Raw genomic sequence first — 7,037 nt, forward strand, 5'->3', positions numbered from 1 at the left:
TGCAGGTGGTTGGTGGGAAAGGGATTGGTCAAAATGTCTTTGGAATGAGTGAAATCTTTAAAACCAGAAGCAAACGAACAAATAGTGTGCTCTGTTTGATAAAGTTCTTTCCTATGGGAATACTAGTTAATAATTCTGAAACCACTATATATGTACACTGGAATTGAGCGAATCATAAAAAAGCGTGGCAGATAGTATGGCCCAGATATCTCACTGCCTTTGGGAATTTACAGATAAACAAAGTTAAAGTACAGATAGGCAATTAAAAAAGACTAGAATAGTGCAGGTAGTAATTAGAATTAGATGCACCACGATGAACTGATGTTTAGTGTAGTACACATGCAAATATTACTATTAAGCAAATGTCTGCAGTTAGGTTCATATACTGAACTTACTCTACACACATATATTCTCTTACATGATCAATTTAGAGAGCTGGGAAACAGTGACACCCAAATAGCAATGTGCAATTTAATTCCATAATCTGTTTTTTTAATACCAGTATCTAAGAGAATGAAACAGGGCTCTTTGGAGAAATAGCTGATATTAGAACTGGTGCAAAAAATGCACAAAAACATCCTGCAGAATCTAAATTTTCAAAAAGGATGTAGTGCAAAAGCAAACAAAAAACTAAGATGGGATTCTGAAAAAAGGAAAGCAGGCACAAAAAAACAGACCTACCAATGGCTGATGTTAGAATATTTCAAGCAAATAAACTGGAATTTGATTATAACTTAATCTCCAAAAGAAATATACATGAGTTGATACTTAGATGAATAAATTATTGAACACAAAATGAATAGGAAAAGATAACAATTTCTCATGCAGAAAAGTTCCAAATAATTGCTTTAGGTACTCAGCCATCAAGGAGATGAATCACAAGTTCCAGTTCCTTATCTTTGAGCTGCACATAGTGATTTTCTTTTGAAGAATAGAGTCAATACAGACAGGAGAAAATGACTAAATTCACAGTGGAGAAATATCACTAATGCTACACCAGGCAGTCATTTTTTGTTCATATCAATAGTTATAAGTCATCTTGAGCGCATGTATGCTTTCAGGTGAACTGAGAAAATTAATTTATCTCTGTGATTTTCCTCTTAAAAATGCAAACTCCCTAATTAAAAAGATATCAGATGAACTTGACTGGAAAACCTCAAAACTATAGAGTTCATCAGAAACAAGAAAAGTCTGAGAAAATGTCACAGTCAAGAAAAGCATGAAGAGTCATGAGGATTAAATGTAATATAACATGCTGGATGAAATTCTGGAACAGTGAAGGTTAATCCAGTGCAATCTGAGTAAAAATTGAATTTTAGTTCATAGTAATAAATCAATATTTGTACATAAATTTTGACAAATATGTCACAGTAATGTATAATAGTAATGAAATGGAAAACAGAGTATGGAGTTTATGGGAAGTCTTTGCAATGTTCACAAATTTTCTGCTAATTATTCTAAATATAATTGTTATAAAATAAAAATGTATATTAAAACATAATTATATTTTTGTCCCTGATTGCAGATGATATGATTGTACATTTAGAAAACCCCATCATCTCAGCCCTAAATCTCCTTAAGCTGATAAGCAACTTCAGCAAAGTCTCAGGATACAAAATCAATTTGCAAAAATCACAAGCATTCCTATACACCAATAACAGACAAACAGAGAGCCAAATCATGAGTGAAGTCCCATTCACGATTGCTTCAAAGAGAATAAAATACCTAGGAACCCAACTTACAAGGAATGTGAAGGACCTCTTCAAGGAGAACTACAAACCACTGCTCAATGAAATAAAAGAGGACACAAACAAATGGAAGAACATACCATGCTCATGGATAGGAAGAATCAGTATCATGAAAATGGCCATACTGCCCAAGGTAATTTATAGATTCAATGCCATCCCCATCAAGCTACCAATGACTTTCTTCACAGAATTGGAAAACACTAAAGTTCATATGGAACCAAAAAAGAGCCTGCATTGCCAAGACAATCCTAAGTCAAAAGAACAAAGCTGGAGGCATCACGCTACCTGACTTCAAACTATACTACAAGGCTACAGTAACCAAAACAGCATGGTACTGGTACCCAAACAGAGATATAGACCAACTGAACAGAACAGAGCCCTCAGAAACAATACCACACATCTAAAACCATCTCATCTTTGACAAACCTGACAAAAACAAGAAACGGGGAAAGGATTCCCTATTTAATAAATGGTGCTGGGGGCTATTCCGGCGCCTCCACTCCGTCCCCCGCGGGTCTGCTCTGTGTGCCATGGACGGCATTGTCCCAGATATAGCCATTGGTACAAAGCAGGGATCTGACGAGCTTTTCTCTACTTGTGTCACTAACGGACCGTTTATCATGAGCAGCAGCAACTCGGCAGCAAATGGAAATGACAGCAAAAAGTTCAAAGGTGACAGCAGAAGCGCCGGCGTCCCCTCCAGAGTGATCCACATCCAGAAGCTCCCCATCGACGTCACAGAAGGAGAGGTCATCTCCCTGGGGCTGCCCTTTGGGAAGGTCACCAACCTCCTGATGCTGAAGGGGAAAAACCAGGCCTTCATCGAGATGAACACAGAGGAGGCTGCCAACACCATGGTGAACTACTACACCTCGGTGATGCCAGTGCTGCGCGGCCAGCCCATCTACATCCAGTTCTCCAACCACAAGGAGCTGAAGACCGACAGCTCTCCCAACCAGGCGCGGGCCCAGGTGGCCCTGCAGGCTGTGAACTCTGTGCAGTCGGGGAACCTGGCCTTGGCTGCCTCGGTGGCGGCTGTGGATGCAGGAATGGCGATGGCCGGGCAGAGCCCCATGCTCAGGATCATCGTGGAGAACCTCTTCTACCCCGTGACCCTGGATGTGCTGCACCAGATTTTTTCCAAGTTCGGCACAGTGTTGAAGATCATCACCTTCACCAAGAACAACCAGTTCCAGGCCCTGCTGCAGTACGCGGACCCTGTGAGCGCCCAGCACGCCAAGCTGTCGCTGGACGGGCAGAACATCTACAATGCCTGCTGCACGCTGCGCATCGACTTTTCCAAGCTCACCAGCCTCAACGTCAAGTACAACAATGACAAGAGCCGCGACTACACGCGCCCAGACCGGCCCTCCGGGGACAGCCAGCCCTCGCTGGACCAGACCATGGCCGCGGCCTTTGGTGCACCTGGTATAATCTCAGCCTCTCCATATGCAGGAGCTGGTTTCCCTCCCACCTTTGCCATTCCTCAAGCTGCAGGCCTTTCCGTTCCCAACATCCACGGAGCCCTGGCCCCCCTGGCTATCCCCTCGGTGGCAGCAGCAGCTGCAGCGGCAGGCCGGATCGCCATCCCGGGCCTGGCGGGGGCAGGAAATTCTGTATTGCTGGTCAGCAACCTCAACCCAGAGAGTCACACCCCAAAGCCTCTTTATTCTTTTCGGCGTCTACGGCGACGTGCAGCGCGTGAAGATCCTGTTCAATAAGAAGGAGAACGCCCTGGTGCAGATGACGGACAGCAACCAGGCCCAGCTGGCCATGAGCCACCTGAATGGGCACAAACTGCACGGGAAGCCCATCCGCATCACACTCTCGAAGCACCAGAATGTGCAGCTGCCCCGCGAGGGCCAGGAAGACCAGGGCCTGACCAAGGACTATGGCAACTCACCCCTGCACCGCTTCAAGAAGCCGGGCTCCAAGAACTTCCAGAACATATTCCCGCCCTCAGCCACGCTGCACCTCTCTAACATCCCACCCTCCGTCTCCGAGAGGATCTCAAGGTTCTGTTATCCAGCAATGGGGGCGTCGTCAAAGGATTCAGGTTCTTCCAGAAGGACCGCAAGATGGCGCTGATCCAGATGGGCTCTGTGGAGGAGGCGGTCCAGGAGGCGGTCCAGGAGGCGGTCCAGGCCCTCATTGACCTGCACAACCATGACCTCGGGGAGAACCACCACCTGCGGGTCTCCTTCTCCAAGTCCACCATCTAGGGGCACAGGCCCCGTGGCCGGGCCCGCTGGCGACAACTTCCATCATTCCAGAAAAAAGCCACTTTAAAAAGCAGCTGAAGTGACCTTAACAGACCAGAGATTCTATTTTTTTAAAGAGAAATCAGTTTACCTGTTTTTAAAAAAATTAAATCTAGTTCACTTGCTAACCCTGCGGTGACGGGGACAGCTCAGGCTCTTGGTGACTGTGGCAGTGGGAGTTCCCAGCCCTCCACCCCCGGGGCCAGACCCTCGGGGCCGTGCCTTGGTGGGGCCTGCAGGTGGGTGCCCTGACCACAACTCGCCTTCCTTGTGCCTTAAAAACCCTGCCTTCCTGCAGCCACATCCCCCCGGGGTGTCCTGGGACCCAAGGGGCGGGGCTCACACCAGAGAAAGGCACGGGGCCTGGCCGGCTCCTGCAGGATTAATAGTCCTATTAATTATAGTTCACATTGTTTACTTGTCTTTTTTCATTTTTTAAGCAGATGTATGTATCACATGAACTAGTGAATATTACAAATAATATGCTTTCAAATAGTTGCCTATATTGCATATTTTAAATAAAATAATCCATTTACATACACTTGTGAGATACATATATATATGCATATAAATTTATATAAATTTATATATATGCATATAAAATTTGTTGTTGTTCTGGTATGGTTGAGTCCATGTGTCCACTCTACAAAAGCTAGTCTCCCTGAATCAGGGACAACATTCAGAATTTAGAGATTACTTATCACATCTTGGCTGAACGTTTTCGAAAGACTACTTAATAAATAACTGTAATGGTGAGTTGACTCGGTGACTGCCTCACTTTCTCCAGAGTTCTTGTCTTTGATGTTTATCATAATATTTACTTAAAAACAGTTTTTTGTTTTTTGAGTTTTTTTGTTGGAGACAGAATCTCACTCTGTTGCCCAGGCTGGAGTGCAGTGGTGCAATCTTGGCTCAATGCAACCTCTGCCTTCTGGGTTCAAGCAATTCTTCTGCTTCAGTCTCCCGGGTAGCTGGGACTATAGGTGCACATCACCACGCCCAGCTAATATTTTTGTATTTTAGTACAGACGAGGTTTCAGCCCTGTTGCTCAGACTGGTCTTGAACTCCTGAGCTCAGGCAATCCAGCAGCCTCGGCCTCCCAAAGTGCTAAGATTACAGGCATGAGCCACCGCGTCCAACCAAAAACAGTTTTAAAATATATTCAAACTGATAATTTCATAGGTGATTTTTTTTCAGAGAATGACAAATATGTTTAAAAATGGAATGAGTAATTTTAGATCTTCCTGTTTTCTGAAAAAAAAAAAAACACCACTCAGAGTGGTACAAAGTGTTTAAACCCAATGCTATGGACATCTATACATTAAGTTGACCTTATGAGGCCTGATGTCAATATAGATAATAATATAGCTAATGATAAAAAAAAAAGTATTCATGTGCTATCAATAATATTTAAATGGTATTGTGCATTTGACTACGAAAATCATGTTGAACCTGAAATACCATGAAAAATAAAGACAGTAAAATATATTTTATACTTTTTGGTTGCACAGAAGTAGATCATCATGAACAAATGTATAAGGTTATAAAGTATGTCATAAAGTAGAATATTTATTAACTGTGTTGATGTAAATGGAAAAAACTTAATATAGGTTAGGATATTTTTAATAGACTGTAAAAAGGTGATAGTGACTTAAGTGTACATGTAACCTGAGACACGCAAATGGAGCAATCATAGCAGGTATAGAAAAGGACAGAGGCCATTACCCTCCCTGCTCCCCATGATTATGCAAACATTTCTTTGCTAAGCTTAAAATTTTACTTAATATGCAAAATGTCTTCTTTGAATTTAAATATAATATGCTGTAAAAATATTGTGCAATGACACCCAATTTTTGTGAAATCAATGAGGAGATGGAATATCCTCATGTCTTTTCTCAAAAACACCTTATAAATGCTTAAGAATAATTAATGGGCATCAAGTAAAATGCAATCAGGGTATATCCTAAACAAATTAACAATACTTATAAATTAACTATATGTATCATATGTTTGTGCATATAATACATATACATTATGTTATATGCTAAATATGGTAAATATAAATAATAAAGTAACACATCATGCTGAAATCAAAAGCATCTCCCTACTAACAGATGACAAATTTTTATGCTTCCAATCACTGTGGTGTATTTTGAACAATGTGGAAAAGTAAAAAGATCTCACATAAAATATCTTATCAGGTTCGTGCTAATTAGAAGTCCTATCCTCTTGCTGAAAACAAAGAAAAATAAATAACTAAATAATGTTGACATACACACAGGTATCTCAAATTTGAAAATAAAAAAGTAAAGAAATGGAAAATGTTTGACTTTTTAGATCAAAGTATATATTATCATAGTAAATAGTCATAAACTGTAAGGGGGTTGGAAACAATAATATCACCTTTGAAATGGCTGTATGCAAAATTATACTGAGGGGAATGATGTCACCAAAAATGTTAGTGTAAGGAATTCCAAAACCATTTTGCTCAACTAAAGCAATGATCAAGATGTCAAAAACAATCAGAATCAAGTTTTTTAAATTATAAAATATATTTTTTAAAAACTAGGATAATACTTAATGAAGAGACTGCTGAGGAAAAAAAAAAAGTATTCTGTTGTTTTAACTTTCCCAACAACAAACACACAGTGAATTACTAAATAAATAAGTACAACCCACAAAAATCAGCATCAACAACTCCTAGGAGAGTAGGGGTATTTTTCCAGATATATCCCATTTATAATAATTCAAAATATCCAATATTCAAAAAAGTATATGAAGCATTCAGGCAACAGAAATGAAAAGGATTCTCAAAAGGAAAAGAAAATTCACAGACACCGCCCCTGAGGAAACACAGACAATGAAATGACAAGTGACAAATATTATTTGCTTGGCCAAACTTGAGTGAGTCTCTTAGACCTTCTCCTAGGCCTGTCTATGTTCTACGACAATGTTTACTTTCAGCAAAGAATTGTGCTTTGTGGCTTAAGTGTCCCCTTAGAAACTCATGTTAAAATGTATTTGTCA

The 7,037-nt window shown here is 40.9% G+C and overlaps 1 pseudogene across 1 annotated transcript; it reads left to right on the forward strand.

Annotated features, from left to right (window-relative positions):
* Window positions 1-2,230: 2,230 nt before the first annotated feature.
* Window positions 2,231-4,390, forward strand: LOC105525249 (annotated as a pseudogene). Its single transcript, XR_001003882.1, has 2 exons — window positions 2,231-3,167; window positions 3,240-4,390. The product of XR_001003882.1 is annotated as a polypyrimidine tract-binding protein 1-like (transcript).
* The last annotated feature ends 2,647 nt before the right edge of the window (window positions 4,391-7,037 follow it).

This window comes from Colobus angolensis, unplaced genomic scaffold (assembly GCF_000951035.1).
Source record: "Colobus angolensis palliatus isolate OR3802 unplaced genomic scaffold, Cang.pa_1.0 Scaffold525, whole genome shotgun sequence".
In the NCBI taxonomy this organism is placed as follows: domain Eukaryota; kingdom Metazoa; phylum Chordata; class Mammalia; order Primates; family Cercopithecidae; genus Colobus; species Colobus angolensis.